Below are 19,185 nucleotides of genomic sequence, written 5' to 3' on the forward strand. Positions count from 1 at the left end.
TAAATTGGTTGCTTTGAAAATGTGAAGTCTAAAGACGCCCAATGAGAGTACTCCAGTACTTTTGTTAATATTACTCTTACTTATGTGTGTTCCCATGAATAGCAATATTTATGTGATTCATTTAAAATGCCCTTACCAGGATAATAAAAACACAAGAATAAACTATTTAAAATATCCATCCTGTCATCTAGTCCGAATACAGGGACCACCTTACCTTTATTGGCACATTTGTGTTCTCGACCTCCACAGTACTGTAACCTGCCGCCACCTGTGCTCTCACCCATCTGTTGCTCCTTGGGCCCTACCATCCACCTTCCACTCCTTTTACTTGGTGGTTTGACTTCCTTCCTCCCACCACAACTACTTTTCTGCTGCCCCTCAGTCTGCCTTTAAAAAAAAAAAGTACAGATTGCGGTTCCGGGATTCTTGGGTGACCCCTTGACCGGCCTCCGCTTGGGACGGACACCTCCCTCCCCTTGTCACAGCGCCGGGCCTTCGGGCCCCGCTACTGGAGTCCCTCCCCTGTCTCTCTCTCTTCTACTTTCCTTCTCTTTCTCTCTTTTTTCTCTTATGATTTGGGGGTGGGGTGGGGGGGTAGGGAGGGATTGTGGGGAGTTGGGGATGATCGTAAATTGAAGTTGCAGCCTCATGACATAGTGCCAGCGAGGCGTTTAGGCCAAGCCTTTTGAGTGCTGGACCGGCACGGGACTGTTAGTACCTGATGGGCGCCCACTGGAGGTCTCCGGGGTATCACTCCCGGGCCTGCTTCCCCCCCTTATGTCAGCTTTTCTGTACCCCCTCCTATAGCGAATGTTACGATTGGGGAGGCTCGCCTATTTTGGGTTCGGCTAAGGGTTGGTACGTTGTTGTATCCACTATCGCTTGCTGGTCCATTCAGCTATGAGGCACATGTCATGGTCTGTTCTGTATGTTATGCTCTCTTTTTGTGGCTAATAAAAACAATTTCGACCAAAAAAAAAAAAAAAATATATATATATATATATATCTCCATACAATCAAAAATTACATTTGTGCAAAAGTCATTTGTGCCTCTTAAAGATTGAGCCTGGAGCATGACTGTACTTTTTGTCCTACTATTGGCTTACGGTCCGATTGGAACCATAGGCTGTCATCATTTGGGTGTTTTGTGAACTTCCACAAATCCTTCTTTGTACTACACAGAAATATTCTGTGCATAGAGACAATTTTGGATTCAAGGCTTTCAAAAGTGTTCCTTCTTTCATAGAAGGTAAGAGTAATCAGTTTGATGGTGGAACCGCTTCTTTACCATTGAACAATGAAATTGGCAACCTGGTGGATCAAGAGGCCTCTGGAATTATGGGTATTCTGTATATAGATGGTTTCCCTTGCCAAGTTCCAGATGTGTTCCTTGTAGCTCAAACTGGCGTAACACCCGAACGGACTACTGGAAGGTCAGTCATTCCAAGTCCTACTATCCTTTGTTCTGACCATGCACCGATGAAGACATAATGCCATCCTCTTGGTGAAAAGCCTCTTTCCCCCACCATGGCAGCAGGTCTTGATCACCAACAACTCCTGAAAATATCTGTGGTTGAACTCATTGCTGGGTAGTGGCCTTCATAGTCTTGTTGCACAAGTCTAATTTGTCCCTTCACATAAACAAGCAAAAGGCAGCCTTTCTTCAATTGAAAGCTTTCTTAAAGTGGTCAAGTCCAGTATGGTTAGGAACCACATGGACCTTCATATGACTGAACAAGTGGGAAGCCACTCCCACTCACTTCTACAGGCTGACAGGGGTGTTCTAGGAAAGAGACTTGGCATCACAGCATGTTCTTACTGGTCTCCTTTGAACCAAGGTTGAACATCAGAGCAAACAGCCTGAGATTGTTTTTTCATTAGCCAAACAAATGAGAAATGATCCATGAAACCCTTGGCCCCATCTTAAAGCCATGGGGTCGGCCAACGGAAGGATTATTTGTCACTTACCTTAATTTAGATGTGTCCAGTTTGCCTCTTTGTCGGACTGGGGAGAGGGGATTGATTCCTTAGAAGATTGCTTGATATTGAATTGGACAGGGATGTACCCCTTCCAGCTGTTTGGTTTCCAAGGGCCTATCAGAAGATCTGGAGTGGAGAGAAGTGAATATCCAGTTATCCTTCTTCTTGCAGTAGGGACTCTTCAGATCTAGTCCTCTGACCTTATGCTCAAGACAGTCTTCCTTAGAGGAAAAGTATCCTGTAAAAGGAGGAAAGAAGAGTGATGCACTCTTCCCTCCCATAACTCAGTTCGAGATCATTGCACCCCTAGCTATCTCCTTCAAAAACTTGTAGATCTTGCTGTATGTCAGGAAGTCCTACACCATGAATTACATCACCTGTCTTAGCCAATGGTGCATGTGGACAACTGCACCACTTACCTCACATCCATGAGGGTCAGCTGGGGTAGGTTCAGAGTACTTTCTCCATTGCAAGTGAAGCCTTCAAAGGGCATCTGATGGGCCTAATGCATTTAGTCTCCCAGTCAGGCGACCCATGGCCTTTTGGGATATGAACATTTTTCCGGATAGGTTCATGCTTTTTGAGACTTTTCCTTATGTGCCTCAAAACTTCTTTCATGGGAAACCTCAGGATTATGTTATGGTAACCTCTTTATACTGTGAGTCAAGTTAATTATTAGTTACCTTTGTGAGTGGTACTACATCCATATTCTTTCAGTTTGCAATACCTCCATGATATTAACAAATCTAAAACTATCCAACACCGTTTCAGAGTCTAAAACAAATGTCTTTCTGATATCATCATATTAATATTTATGCAGTATTAATACATGCATTTTATTTTTACCAATACGAATAAGGCATAAAATGACAATCCAGAGAGGGACCCTTCCTACACAATCTTAGTAGATATTGTGCACAAGTGTACTGTCCGGTATAAGTCACTAATGTTACATTTGTTTAATGGATTTCAGTTTTGTAGGGAGTATGTCTGCAACTGAACTGTAACTTTGCATATAACAAGCCACAAATCATTATGGAACTTTACATTAGAATTGCATAATACTGTGGAGGTTTAAAATACATTGTTGGTTCAAATACATTGTCACTGTATTATATTTAGCATTATAATAACATTGGATTGCGGTTACATCTTATAAATACAGTAAAGGGTTGTTAGGTTCTAGACCATGGGCGTTAGAAAAGTTCTGTTGGGATGGTTAGTTTAACTAGGTTTGCGAAAGTTCTACAGGAACGTATTATTTTTAGTGTTTGGTGAACAGTTGCTATAGGTTTTACCAGGAGTGTTCCATGACCAGGTGTGGCACGGTGGAGAAGCAGACCAGGACTCAAGGTAGGTAGAACTGAAAGTATTTTATTGAGAGTAACACAAAAACAGGGTATTATGGGACTTGTAGTCCGGATTCCACCTGTGCAATCTTGCTGTGGTCTAGATCACGGGATTCTCTTCTTCCTTCCGTGTTCTCTTTAGACGACTCTTGAAGGGCGCTCTCCCCCAGTATGGCAGGTACACCAAAACAACAAAGAGAAGGGTTCGTGAGGATGGTGACCAGCCTCTTAGTAATGGATGCGGGGTAGCGAGGGAGTGCAGGGAAATGTCACCCAGTTCCTCCACCAGTGAATCAGCGCATATACCCTAGCCCAAAACACATGATACTCGGTATGGGTCAATTACTTCCAGCACCCCCTCCCTTAGGACGTTCTGCTGTTTGACCCCACACAAAACCCAGACGTCCCCGTACCTTGTGTAGCCACGACCCTCCGGGCCGTGGCTGGCTTTTACGTGTTGACAGCTAGGGTCTGGCTTGCCCGCCTGTGGTCCTTCCGCTTTCCCCCATATTCCGCGCATCTTATACTAGCGACGACTCCTCTCCTTTCCCAGTCCTGGACACATCCAGAGGGCTGACGAAGAAAGTCTCCACTGACCACCTCTCCCTTCCGAAGTCCAGTTCCTTTGGGGGTCCCGACGAGAGAGACTCTCCTCCGGCGTCTTCCGCTTTTGCACCCAGCGGGTCAGCTGACATCCCTATGTGACCCAGGAACGTCACTGCCTTAAAGGCACAGTAGTCCTGGGAAGCGTTCTGTGAACACAGAAGGGGACATGGAGAGAGGTGAGGGTGAACTCTGACGGTTTTATAACCCCCGGGGCGATCATGCTCTTCACCTCTTGTCCTATTGCTTCCCTCCGGGCTGCTGGTATACGGTACGGTTTTTGTTTGACTATCTTCCCTGGCTGGGTCTGGATGGAAAGTTCAGCCAGGGAAGTCCGTCCTGGTAGGTCAGAAAAGAGGGGTGCATAGGGACGTAGTCTCCTGTAGGGTTCTCCTCTGTTCCTCGGTTAATTCTGGGTTAACAACTAGCTGAGGCAAGGTGGATTCGGCGGGGGACGCCCTCACTTCTGGGTGTACGTCTTTGGGAGGAGGGCCTTGTCACTTTTTAAGTAGGTTTATGTAATAAACCTGTCTCATTTTTGGGGTGATTTGTTATCGGTACAACGTCAACCCTATTTTCTCTACGATACAATACGGTCCCTGCCAACCTGCTCTTGTCTTTGCTATGACAGACGGCAAAAGGACCAACACCCAGTCCCCCATGTTTAACTGTCGCCATTTCTTTCTTTCTTTTGTTGTAGAGTAACTGCTGTTTCACCTGGGCCTTCTCTAGGTTAGCATCAGCAAAGTCCCTCAACTTATGCAGTCTGGTACGAAGACTATGAGTATAGTCAAGAAACAACGTGGTCTCCTCCTTCTCTTGTTCCCAGACCTCTTTGGTGATTTCTAGCAGGCTATGGGCTTCCCTTCCATAGCGAAGTTGGAAAGGAGAACAACCCAGACTGGTTTGGGTCTGGCTTCTGATGACTTACAAAGCTAGAGGAAGTAACATGTCCCATTCCCTCCCTTCTACGGTCAGTAGTTTCTTCAGTGTCCGTTTTAAGGTGGCGTTATAGCGCTCATAAAGGCAGTCTGTCTGGGGATGGTAAACAGACGTCTTAATATGCGAAATGATTTACAGATTTCGGACATCAGCTTCGAAACAAAAGGAGTCCCTTGATCCATGAGTATTTCACGTGGGAAACCAACTCTGGAAAACATCTCAAGCAACCTCTCAGTGATGTTCTGGGTTGTGGGGCCGTAAAGGAAAGGCCTCTGGATATCGTGTGACATAGTCCATCACGACCAAGGCATATAGATGACCCTTCTTGGTTCGGGGAAGAGGACCAATGAGATCCATGCCTATCCTTTCAAATGGGGTCCCCACAATTGGGAGAGGTTGCAAGGGGACTGCCGGGGGTCTATAAGGGTTTTTCCGTTGGCATACCTCACACTCCTGACAGAAACGGGTGACATGTGATAAGGTCCCTGGCCAGTAAAAGTGCTGCAGCAAGATCTGTGTGGTCTTCTGTGCCCCCCTATGCCCTGCCAACAGATGCGAGTGTGCAAAAAAAAGGACCTGGTCTCGGAAAGTCTGGGGCACTAGTAGCTGGGGAGTGTCTCCCTGCCTTCCGACCCTATATAACAGATCATTTTTAACCTGGAACAAGGGATAAGTAGGAGCAGCCTGGAGGGCCGATTGAAGGGCATGTTACCAGGCTGGTTGTAGGGTTGGATCGTGTTTCTGTGTATACCTGAAACTCTTATCAGATATCCAGGGGGCCTGTGTTAAGAGGGCAGGGCATGTCTGGCTTGGTGTTTTAAGAATCTGAAGCCTATCTTTCAGCATCCGTAAGAAGGAGGGATTGTCCTGTCCGATAATCATCTGTTCTGAAAGAGGGGACAACCCCAAGTTTGGCCTCAAAGGCCTGTCTGTCCGGGAGCGTGATGGAGAGCTGTATTGGGGGATACACTCGAAGGTCACCATACACACACCTAATAGGCACGGTTTCTCTTGGTATTTTGGGAAGGGGGGGCATTGCTGACTGGAAAACAAGATTGTCGGCACCCTGAGTCAAGTAAGGCTTTTACTTGTACGCCCTGTACCCGTACACTTCAGTGAAAACTGGGTCCCATTTCGGCTGTATAGAAAATGGAACGAAGGATGCAGCAAATGTCCATAGGTTCTTCCTGGAGTTTTTTTTCTTGGACAGTTTCGTGCAATATGGCCCCATTCCCCGCATTCAAAACATTGGGCGTTTCTGTGAGGAGGCGGTTCGGGACGGAATTGCCTTGGCCTTGGGATGTCCGGAGTGGATTTCACGGGCTTTCTCTCTTGTTTTCCGGGGACTCCGGTCTGTCGTGAGGGTTTCTCCGTGTCCCACGGTAAAGCACGAGGCTGGGCCCTATAGAACGAGGTGGCCATTTCTACTGCTTGTTCAGCAGTCAGAAGGTGGTGCTGTTTAAGCCACCGCTGAATAGGGAAGGGGAGGGCTTCAATTAACTGTTCTAGATATATCAACGCCATAATTTCATCCTTAGTGTGGGTCTGTGGTTTTAACCACTTATCCGCTGCGGCCTTTAACTTGAAATACAGCGTTTTAGGATTGTCTGCGGAGGAGCCTCGCTCCTTTCTGAAACTGACCCTATAAGCCTTCGTATCCATGCCCATATGGTCTAAGATAATCTCTTTTATCTCTTGGTACGGGTGTGGCCGTTGGGGTTGGCTACTTGGTAGGCAGCCTGTGCCTCTCCCGTAAGAAGGGGGGCCAAAAAGAAAGGCCACTTGGCTTTGGGCCATCCTGATGCACGACCTGCCCTTTCAAAGTTTAAAAGGAACACATCCGGATCCTCGCCTGTAGTGTATTTTTGTAGGGCTACGTTGGGGCCGTTTCCTGCACGTATTTGTACCTGTGTTGTCAGTTCCTGGCGATCATCAGCTACCTTCAGAATCTGTTCTGCTTGGTTTGCCATACTGTCCCTTAACAGCTCCCTGTCTGCCTGGGCTGTCGTCATCTACTCCTCCACCGCCCATTCCAGTTTTTCCTGTCCTCGGATTAGCTGTTGGATCAGGTTCTCCATGGGGAGGCGAACCGCGATCCCACTTCTGACACCACGTGTGGCGCGGTGGAGAAGCAGACCAGGACTTAAGGTGGGTGGAACTGAAAATATTTTATTGAGGGTAACACAAAAGTAGGGAATTATGGGACTTGTAGTCCGGATTCCACCCGTGCAATCTTGCTGTGGTCTAGATCACGGGATTCTCTTTTTCCTTCCGTGTTCTCTTTAGACGACTCTTGAAGGGCGCTCTCCCCCGGTATGGCAGGTACACCAAAACAACAAAGAAAAAAAAGGGTTCGTGAGGATGGTGACCAGCCTCTTAGTAATGGATGCGGGGGAGCGAGGGAGTGCAGGGAAATGTCACCCTGTTCCTCCACCAGTGAATCAGCGCATATACCGTAGCACAAAACACATGATACTTGGTATGGGTCAATTACTTCCAGCACCCCCTCCCTTAGGACGTTCTGCTGTTTGACCCCACACGAAACCCAGACGTCCCCGTACCTTGTGTACCCACAACCCTCCGGGGCAGTGGCTGGCTTTTACGCGTTGCCAGCTAGGGTCTGGCTGCCCGTCTGTGGTCCTTCTGCTTTCCCATGTATTCCGCGTGTCTTCTACTGGCGACGGCTCCTCTCCTTTCCCGGTCCTGGACACGTCCAGAGGGCTGACGAAGAAAGTCTCCACCGATCACCTCTCCCTTCCGAAGTCTGGTTCCTTTGGGTGTCCCGACGAGAGAGACTCTCGTCCGGAGTCTTCCGCTTTTGCACCCAGCGGGTCAGCTGACATCCCCATGTGACCCGGGAACGTCACAGCCTTAAAGGCACAGTAGTCCTCGGACGCGTTCTGTGAACACAGAAGGGGACATGGAGAGAGGTGAGGGTGAAAGTGTTCCGTTGTGGGTGGTTTGGTCCCTGTGCATGGATCGTCCTCGTCACACCAGGGTATATGTTCTTTTTATAGACTTTGTGCTATTAGATGGACCGTGGTTTTGGACGGCAGATTCTGTATGATCATTGTAGAACTCTGCTTCCTTTTTTATATTTGTCTATTGATCAACATTCTACAAATAGTAGTTTTCATTATATTATCATTATATTGGTTTACTCTTTCTCTTATCTTTCTTTTTCTACACCTCAATGTTTTTCATTTTTTTCATTGATATAGAATATGTGAATATCTTTCTCAGTTTTCATATTTTAACAAACATTACCTAATTTGTAAGGCATATGTAATATTTTCAGTGATACTTACAGTTACAATTAAGAAAGGCTTTGGATTTATATGTAATATTGTAATGAGTAAATGCATTGCATGTGTCCCTATTTGAATTGTGTTTATTACTTTTGTTTTTCTTAAATATCTTGAAATGTATGATCTTATTAGTTCAATAACATTTTTTTAAATAAAGTTGTAGAAGATAGGTTTAGTAACTTAAGTTCTAAGTGAGGTTCTAGATCAGATATTCTAAGAAACATTAGAGGTGAAATTAAACTATGCTCCTATAAGACTTCTGATTAAATATTATTAAAGTGCGGATGTAAGTAGAATCTAATACCCACAATTAAGTTGAAACGATAATTTCAACTTGAATAATGCTTCTACAAAGAAAATTATAGTTTTAGTTTCTTCAGTTCAGGATTAGAATGAATTATGAAGGTTGTTGGTACAGCATTGTCTCACAGATTGTCATCATGTCTGACTGGGAGGGGTGCCCAAAGCACTACCCTCATAGTGGTGGAACACTAATGGCCTCACCTGGAGCTAAGCACAACAATCGCGGTGGTGGCAGTATACCGTTAAGTAATTAGTAGTAGTGAACAGGCCCTTTTTATCCTATATCAATTTAAAGGTTCTGCTGCTATGTGCACTCTTGGTCTACATCAGGTAGATGTGGAGTGATGCACAGTGTAGGTGTAGTGACTCTGCACTGGTTGTATGTGGGCCTGGAAGGGTACAGGACCGGGATAAAGCAATACTGTGCAGTATATATGTGGTTACTGAATGTATGTATGCCTGTTGGGAATGCATTACATGAGTTGTAGTGCAGTGCGTGTGTATTGGTAGCATGTGCTGGGTGTATGTATGCCTGTGTGAAGTACAGTATATGAAGGGTGAAATGTTGTGCAGCACATATAATGATTATGGGGTGGCAGTGTTTGTAAATAGCTCACCCTGTTTCAAGACAGGAAAGCTACAGTAATGAGCAGTGTACACAGATTGACTATGTGTGGTGAATGCAAGGAAGAATGTAGTGGCACAATGCATGGAAGTAACCGTGCTGGAGAGTAACTGTGCCGTGAATGTACACAGAGTACAATTGTGCTGCAATGGTGCATTATATGGAGGACCCTAGGTTCCAATTTGTGAAGCCCAAGCATTCCTGGTGAAAACATGAGGAATCCCCCCAGACAGATTTGTGTATTGTTGCATTCCTGTGAGCTGGGTGCGGACACACTGGAGGAAGAGAGGAAGGACCCTCCCTTTACACTTCAAAAGTTTGCTCTTTGATTCAGTGATCAGTCCCAAGGAAGGGGCCTGAACACATCTCAGGAAATGATGGGGATGAGGGAATCATAAAGAGTAGGGCTGGCAGACTGGAATTAACCTTTTGATGCAAATATTACTGTGGCTGACATCCAGGTGTGAACTCTGGTCACTCCAATGAATTGTGTTGTGGGACAATCATCTTCGGAGTTTTGCCACCCGGACAGACCTCTTTCATAAAGGAAGATGAAAAGGAGAAGTGGCCACTTCAATAGAAGCAGAACCATCCAACATAGAACTTTAAAGACTCACTGTAAATTACACTTTTGTGTCTGGAAATGGACAATAAGAAGGGGAGGTTGAGACCCCAAACTTTGTCATCTGCCAAACAGCCAAGTGGTCTGTGTGAGAGAGGTGTAAGCTCTGAAAGACTTCCTCCTGTGATCAGGACTGAGGCAAAGGCCTGCTAGTGTCCCTGCTGGGTGAGGCGACATCACCCAGGAAACCAAGATCACCTGCCTTGGAGCACCAGTGCCTGACTACTTACCAAGACCAGTGTGCCCTTTGAGGAGCAGAACATTGGAGGGAACGAGGTCCAGTGGGAAGCCCTGCCGAGATTACTTCCTGTGTGAGGATTCGGCTGTGCACCGATCGGGCTGTAAACTGTGTGCACGAGTGTCTGCTTGCAGCTCCCGAAAGCCAGGAGAGGGCCGCCGTGGACTGAGTCATTATTTAAACATTGTGTGTGACTAGTCGAGCCTGTGCCGCCACGCTGCAGTGACCCCGTATGCCAAAGGGGACCAACTGATAAGTGTTTACTGTGAGAAGTACTGAGACTCTTAACCGTCTTGGTGGGAGCGTTTGTACCAGAGGAGCCTGCGCCCATACTGTCTATTACCACAGTAACCCCTTATGTCAGTTTAGGCATTCTGGTACCAGCATTGCCAAGGTATTTGGGCTGTTGTCCGAAGCAGAGACTGAGGCTACATTCAGCAGGCTGAACTTGGACTGTGAGGAAACTGTCACTGACTGACCTCTGAGGAATGCCGTGGAGGCCGACATATCCTCGCTAGGCTCGAATCATATGCTGGGTAAAGCCAACTTTCTGTGTCTTCGCAAGCTGGGAATTGCTTTGACAACTGAGAGACCTCCGGCAGCGCTGCTCAGGAGAGTCTATGTTGCCGGGTGCTGCCGCATGTACCTTGGACAGCCCGACTTCTTGAATTGTCTGTGATGCGAGCGCAGGTAAGACGTAAACTGGGCAGTTGGGCCCCGAGGGACTCCCTGCTAACGGTGCTGCAGCACCCTAGGAACCTTTGACTAAATCCTGAAGTGCCAAAGGGGAACTCATGAGTACGGCATTATAGTGAGAATTCCCTGGATACAGCCACCAGTGAATGGGGAATAACCCAGAACACATTACATGAAAAAGGGTGGAACAGGGATTTGCCGACAACTGCTAGAGCACTGACCTCAAAGGCATTGTGTTGTTGCTTCTGAATGTCGTAACCCTTTGCATGTGTAGAGTTAGAAATAAAATTCTTATTTTTCTTATGAAAGCAAGTATTTGACTAGACATTGATGTATTGTTCGTACTGTTTCCACTTTGAGTTATGAGTTGTTTTCACTGGCCTGTATCTACACTCCCACCCCCCCACCCCGAGGGACTCTGACTTTCCAACCACAGCTACCACTGAGGGTCCAGTACTCTGTTTCCGTAGTAGGTTGGGTCCTGGGACATCAGCAGCAAAAGGTTTCAACCACCATGTTTGGGCCCAGTAAATCCTGCATGCCCCATGGCTCACTGAAAGGGGTTCTGACACAACCTTTCTTAGAAAACAGCCCTACACTTCATGTTGTTTACTTTTATATATACATACCCATACATTAACATTCTCAAAAAAGTATAGCGCATTTTCCAAAAAGTGCATCTTTTGTAAACATTCAAAGGGGTATATGCACATAAATAGGTGCCCATCAATACAGGTATCTCAAAGGATGTAGGCCATAGGCTAATCCTGTTTGTAGACCAAAGTATTTGTAGAATCACTCCATCCATTTTAACTCGTTTACCGCGGCGAAAACTTTGCCGCAGTGCGTGGCGTTCCATTATGTGGGCGGGGCCGCGTCGGCCAACGGACATGTGCAGCACTACCGAAGTAGTGCTCATGATACCCGTTGGCCGACGGGCGCACTTAAAGGGTTAACTGCATTTCTTTTCTATTTGTGGTTACCTGATTGTCAGTAATGGTCGCAAAACGTGATTCGAGTTATTTTAATATTATTAGACTGGAGTATTCAAGCGGCATGTCCAGTAATATGTAGACTTCTGAAAAGGCACCGCAGTGGCACACTCAGGAGGCAAGGATGCTCTAGCATCCATTTGTATTACCTTTACGGTTAACTACTAGCCCGAATGCAGGACCTTCCACTTGATTGCTTTAACTGTAAATGTATGTCTAAATATTTTTTCAGTTACGGCTAAGCCTAGGCATTATGGGCATATTCGTCATTTGGAGAAGTTCTTTAGACGCCAGCCACAATCCCTTGTATTACAATCCAAGTCCAGTACCAGCATCCCCCATGGAAGGTGGAAAGGAAAGAACATTTCTACACATCCACATCATGGTTCTGCTGTGAATAAAGATTTGGGTGACAAAGAAAAGCATCAAGGTCATCTCAGCAGCAATGCTACTGACCTGAAGAAGGATAAACCATGCCACCCATTTCTTAAATCGTATCCACAAACTAGGTTTGGTGACCATAACAGGGCTTTCATCTCATACTGGTACAAAAACCAACCATTGCAGGAATACTCTGTTAGCCTGGATGCTTGCTTTTGTTTCCCATGTCGTGTGATTACTAATGGCGAAAATGATAAGGATATCGTTTTTACTGTAACTGGTTTCCATAACAGGGAAAGTGCCCTGGCATCTAGTACAGGTTTTGCTAAACATATGGCAGGTCAAACACACACAAGTGATGTACTAGCTGTAGAAGAGGCATCTAAGAGAGTGGAAAACAGAGATACAATTGATTTTTTTTATTAGATACGAAAGTGATAGAAAAGAATTAATATTACTTAAAGAATTGGGGAAGTCATTCATTTCTTGTTGTATATGACCCCCTGCCCCGTATGGTGACACAGCAGATGTTTTTGTTCCAACAAGTGTATTTTTTCTTTTTAAAGCTTTTCCAATACACTTTGAAAAAAGATAAAAAGCTAGGTGAAATTGTACGCTTTAATCTCCTCAATGGAAAATATCAATTGAAATGTATCCAAAATGAAGTAAAAGATACTATAACTGGTATGGTTCTCTTACCGGTAAAAAAAGTAGAACAAAAGTTGTCTTACGCACTAGGCCTTCTTTCTTTCTTAAAGAGGTTACCGTTTTCCACATAGCCCACCTTATTCCCGGCCCCGCATCCTTCTAAGGGGGAAGAGAGGCTCCACCGTCTGGATCCAAAACGTGCACAAAACTATTCCGGGTGGATGATCAACTCTTTGTTGGCTAAGTGGGCGCCAAGAAAGGGCGGTCCGTGCAAAAACGGACCATCTCTCGATGGGTCGTTCTTTGCATCAAAATCTGCTATTCCTTAGTAAACAAGCATTTGCAATGCAATAGGTCTCGCTTTTGCGAGATTTTGAGCTATTGCACTTTGTAAATGACAATGCCTCTTATTTATGTTTAAAAAACCTATAGTAATAAGATATTGTCATTTACAATACCAATAGGTCAAAGTTTTGAAAATGCGAGACCTATTGCATTGTATATGCTTGTTTTTCAAAGCGCCATGGTTTGGGCATAGTCTGCCAAGAATGCTACACTAGAGTGCTTTTCCTTTCCTTCTGGCGTAGTCAGTCTGTGTGAGCCCGAAAATAAAGGGCAGATGAGGTCAATGGTGGTGCCTAAAATGCATCCTGTGACCATTGTATTGGTCACAGTGGCAGCAGGCAGGGGGCCTCCTCACTAAATGAGGTGTAAATCACACTCTAGCAGCAGGAACACCAAATGTAGCCATTTTCGCGTGCAGATTGATTGCTCCTAGAGTTTCTTTGCAGGCCCCGCCCCAGACAGAGGGGCAGGGGCCTGCAAAGAAACTGCAACTGCAGACACCTTCCGTAATGTGCAACATACAGGGCTGGACGATCACACAACATTTTTTAAATTCGGACTATTCCTGACGTCCTGGGACGCATATCTAAAATAAAGAAGTAGGGGAACTGACTGTGTTCAATTTAAAAAGTAGGGGCGTGACGTGCCTTTCCGATCCCGCCCACTTCTACCGCTGCATAGAACGTTATATATGTATATAGAAAATAATAGCGATATGAAGTTGTATTATATAATGTCCCATATGTACATGTATGGATAACCAAACTCAGACTTTCAAATCTTGCTGTACATAAAGATAATTTCTTAAGGGCTTTTATCTTTTTATTGTATAGTTTTTTAAATATATTTATTTGATATTTTCCCAATATTTCATTAGTAAAGCACTTATAGATAAAATTGTTATGATAAGATTTACACATTGTGATGGATAAAATAAAAATAAAACTGAGACGCATAAGCATGTAATCAAATAATGTATGATTTATCACATATTGTGATAGATAAAATTAATTAGAGACCCATAAGCATATAATCCTATAATTTATATGTAAACTATACAGTGACCTAAATTCATGTTAGGCATAAAATAATGTATATATGTTTACCATAAGTAAAGTATACATTTGTTAAGCGGATCTATAAGAATATCTATATATTCTACTTAACTGAATATCCAATGGACATAGAAAAACAAGTAAACCATATATCACAAATTGTGCTATAGTTACCTGGTCAACATCATTAAGATAATTGGGTAAACCTCCAATAAACAGATTGTGCAGTCTGGCACAATAGATACCACGCCTGGTACATATACTTTGCATCTTATTTCCGTCATGTTTTTATTTTGCTAGTTTTTGGCATGGTGTTATTCCCAGCATTTGAAATATCTGTGCTTGTTTTTCTCCTGAGCAGGGTATATTTATAGATAAAGTAACAGGTCAATAAGACACGTGCACCCACACTCTGATATGAACATTCATAAATAATCACGCATGGATGGGGAAAGCTGCTTCGTGCACATGGGCAAGATTGGTTGCAGCGCTAACACTGAAAACGAAAGGCGGGCACACACAGTGGCCCTAGAATGAGGGTTATGCAGCGGATGCGCAGGTCCCTGAAGGCCTATACTATTGCTTGCAAAAACAGACAACTTAAAAGTACGTGTTTGTCGTGCCAATTTTATAAATTGCATCCAATAAATGGAAACAAAGTTTTATTTATCAGATATAAACAATACATTTAATCCTAAAATGCTTGTCAACATGAGGGGAACACGTCTATATATTAAGATTAAAAGGCCATGCTATAAAAAAAAAATGGACGGAATGCAGAAAGATACCACACCTATGGATGGCTATGGGGAGGCCAGCAGAGCCACTGAGGACATGGGCGCGCTGCAAGTTCGACGTCTGTTGCTAAGAAAACCATGCAGCAGCGGCGCTGGTAGCCAAAGCTGATAAAATACAGTTCAGCGCTGCTCATCCCGTGACCCGCTCACCGCAAGCGAACACGAATGCAGCACCCGCAACCCAGGAGCACCCGTCGTGTAGACTCCTTTGCCTGCCCCTTCCACATAGAATGCGGAAACTGAAAGGTAGGAGGCAGTATCACATCACTCACAATACCAGAGCAAACACACACCAAACGGCTGTCTTGTGGGAAGAGCTCAAATGTGAATGATGCTGCCAAGAAACCAATGAAAGGTGCTGCCCAACTACCCCACTGAATGTATACTGTGCGGAGGCTTGACAGAATATTGTTTATACTTAAGCGAAGCAATAGCTGATGCTGGCTGGCCTAAAGCCCCTCTATATCATATATGTATTAAACATGTTTTTTTTAATTATTACAAGACCCTGGCTGACAGTTAAAGTAGTCACACCGGACCTAAGAATCCACCACAACCTTTCCCACCCGAAAACGTTACAGAAAATGTACAGTTTATGAAGGTCTTCCAGGGGATATGAGAGGCTGATTGTGTGTTTATTTCCTGTAATCTGACGTTTAATGAGCATTTACAATTGCACTTCAAAGCAAGTCATTCCGATCACGTCACGGTGCTCCGGCCCGGTCGTCCAAATCTGTTCCCGAGACGGGTTTTCAGCAGCTCTGCTAGCACAGCAAGACTGTATGCATGTCGTGCCCATAGCTGCCAATGCTTCAAATTACTTGAGTGTGACATTTTCATAATTTCACAGTAATTATGACTGACATTCAACAACTATGAGTGACACTTTCTCGCAATCAAAAATCAAGCTATGAATCAGTGGTGCGCGCGCACCTCAGAGGAGCGGGGGGAGGGAGCGGGGCAGTGAGGCGAACGTGTGCTAGACACGGTCGGGAATGGGCGTTGCAAAGTCGGAAAAGCGCCCGCCTTTGCCCAATCGCGTGCCTTTAAAAGAAAAAAAACACGCGCAAGCCAATGCCGGACGGTGAAATCCTGATCACACGCACGAGCGTGTGGTCAGCATTCAAAACACCATACAAATGGGGTCTCGCTGCGCAAGCAGTGCTGCACACTGCAACGCAGGCGCGATCCCTAAAAAGGAACTTCCAGTTGGGTCGCACGCCTATTCCACCAGGGCGACTGCAGCCACTACTGCTTTGGGATGTGAAGTCCCCCTTTATGACCTCTGCCAGGCAGCTACGTGGGCTTCACTGCACACGTTTACTAACGGACAGCCAAGTCCGGAGAGACAGCTTTTTTGGCCGTTCAGTTCTCCGGGACTTTCTAATGTGAACTTAGTTCGCAGACCAACCTCTGGGGTTAGTATTGCAGGAGTATCTATTCTAAGCTGAGGAATCCATAACTAATAGTCTCTTTCAACAATATAACTGTAAGAGACATATATTAGTTATGGATTCTTCACCGCCCCACCCATCCTCCCCGTTCTACGAATTGACTTCTAGGGTAAGGGACTCCCTTTCAGGGCCCTAGTTTTGTGCACCAGTGTCTTGCATGGCTCTGTGCTTCTGGCGTGGAATGTGGTGTAAAGAACTGACGTCAGCGCGCAGGGTCAAAGTCCAAGTAGATACAGCAACGTCATTTCGGCGACCAATGCGCAGGTTTACTGCTGAAGAAAATTCTCCGGATCCAGTCTGACGCCTGGGGGTAATTCTAAGGTGAGAAATCCATAACTCATATAGGTCTCTTACAGATATATCGTTACCGAAGGTAAGTAACTTGTTCTTCATGAACAGAAACAGAATTTGACTATTTTATAACATGAGAAGGAGCTAATGGCAAACCTATGTATGGATGAATTTATACAGGATTTTTCAAAGAACAGAAGGATAATACTATGACTGCAATTACTAGTTTTGCAATTGTCAGGCATGAACATTTTTCCAAATCACTCCTTTCTGTTTTGTCAAATGCATTACTGTTTTTTAAAAATGTGTATATATAAAAGTACATCACAAAAGAATGACGTGAATAAAAAAATGTAAAGTTTATATTTTGCAGAGAAATAACTATTGGACAGATTGCAATAAGTAAATAGTCAGCCTTTCTAGTGAAATTATGTCAAGGCTTTGTGTGGTACTAGGGGCCTCCTTAAGCTTGAACTAATGTTACAGTATGCTTGGTATCCAAGTGCTTGTGTTGAAGCCTGGCCTGCTGGAATTTGAGGGTTTGCACTTCAGTACAGACATTGCTCTTACTTTCAAGTAACTCTCTACATTCTCTGTATAGACATAGAATGTATCATTTGAATCATGGTGACTGCTTGGAAGTGGAATGATGTAATCTATGGCTTGTATGCGACCTCCAGAAGTGACAAATTGGACTTACAGTGGCCCACCCAAATACACTCTTGGCCCATCCAATTAAAAATTACTGGAACTGTGCCTTTGTAGACAACTGACAAAAAAAAAGGCTTGTGCTTTGTACAGAACAATGAAAAATTGCTTACAATAGCCCGAAGGAAGAATCAGCACATGATGAAGTGTCACACTGAAGAAAACAAGTGGCTTACAAATTATTTAAATCATGGCATATTTCTTTTTAAGGTGAGCTTGTGCGTAGCCAAAAGGAAGGAAGCTGGGCAGGAGCAGGTGCACACCTTGGATGGAACAAACATGGAGACTTCATTACTCGTAATCCAAAGGCTTTCCTCCACTATCAGCTTGTGAGCATCCGCCACCTACTGATGGGTCCACAAAAAACAAGTTCTTCAATAGTCAACAGAGCTCTGAGAAGAGGCCCGTCACAAAGGCCTCTATCCCTGGCCCCTCAATTCCCTCCTCTAGGTCTCTAATCCATATGTTGCCACAGCACAATCTATTTTCAATGTCTTCACATTTGAGGAGGGCTGTCTGCAGCTGTTTGAGCGTACACGTCGAATGCTCCATCTGTCCGGCACGGTCCTTTAAGTTGTTTGTCTTTATCTCGAGGTCCATTACCCGAGTGCCCACTGAATCGATATCCTGTGGGCGCACGATGAGTTTATCATTCAGATCAGTCTGTAGCGCATCCAAGGAGGATAGCAAATCTGCCTTAGAATGCTTCTGAGCTCTTTATTGAAATCTTGCAAGGAAGCAAGCAGGATACCATGTCGGTGGCGGGTGGCATATCTGCATTGTCGCGCTATTCGGCCTGGGTGAAGTAGCTAGAAACCCTGTTGAGTTGTTGCTTCTTTGGAAGCATAAAGGCAGTAGGACCAGCCAGGTGGGACTGCCTGAAGGTGCTGTAGAGAGGCGTGCTGTTATGTTTTGCCTATGTGGTGATGTTCCTGTCGATTTTTTTGCGTGATATATTTGCAGAACCACCGCACCGAGTTCGTGAATGCTCCTATGCTATAGTGCAATGCTTAGGCCTGCCACACGAAGATCCCTGTCTAGTGTCCTAGAAAGTTACATTGGTAGGTTTGCATCTGCCAAAGTCCTGTTGCCCCCACTCCCACCTTCTAGCAGTCTTTGCATCAGCTATGGCTGGACTGTCAGGATCTTATCTGGATTCTGATACGATATAGGTTGTACTTATAGAGTGCATGTAAAGTTCCAGAAATGCCCCTGCTCTAAGTGGTAGATTGCTGGTGTTTGATACAGCCACGGCTAGGCTGGACTTCTCTGTTCCGCTGGGAGTTCACCAGAATCCTTCAGTTAGGTTAAGGAAGGAGCGTTGTCTATATGAGCTGTTCAGAGCTTGAGGGAACTGCCATCTTAAGGGCAGGCAATGAGCTCTGTGGTCCAATGGGAAGGATGGGATGTGCTGTTACCAGGACCTTTAATGGCGATGAATAGGGTGCAGCAAAGCTGATCAGTTGCATAGCAATGATGGGAGACTCTTCCATCCTCCTTTCAGCTCATTCAAGGCCCCCACGCCGTCATTACAGAGTCAGGCAAATAGCTCCGATAGACTCCAGTACAAGTTTTGTGGTCTTAAAATCTTTCAGTCCCAACGGGGGGCAGCTTTCGCCTCCACAACTCCCTTCCTGCAAGCTGCAGTCCTTTATAATGGGAGGAGAAGCACCCATGAACGGCAGAGGCCAGTGATCGGAATCGTGGGCGCTCTGGCTCAGGGGACACACTCACTGAGACGAGGTTGGGCTTCTCAGGGCTACTTCCTCCAGCTCCAGTACACTATGGGGGCTCGCCATGGTGCTTTCCTTGGGCTCCGGTTGCTAATTGAGGGTCCTTGAGAGCATT

At 45.2% G+C, this 19,185-nt stretch overlaps 1 protein-coding gene across 2 annotated transcripts in view; it reads left to right on the forward strand.

Annotated features, from left to right (window-relative positions):
* The window catches only part of PPP3CC (protein phosphatase 3 catalytic subunit gamma), a 653,177-nt gene that overhangs the window by 319,090 nt on the left and 314,902 nt on the right, over window positions 1–19,185 (forward strand). The window lies entirely within an intron of this gene.

This window comes from Triturus cristatus, chromosome 11 (assembly GCF_964204655.1).
Source record: "Triturus cristatus chromosome 11, aTriCri1.1, whole genome shotgun sequence".
NCBI classification, from domain to species: Eukaryota; Metazoa; Chordata; class Amphibia; order Caudata; family Salamandridae; genus Triturus; species Triturus cristatus.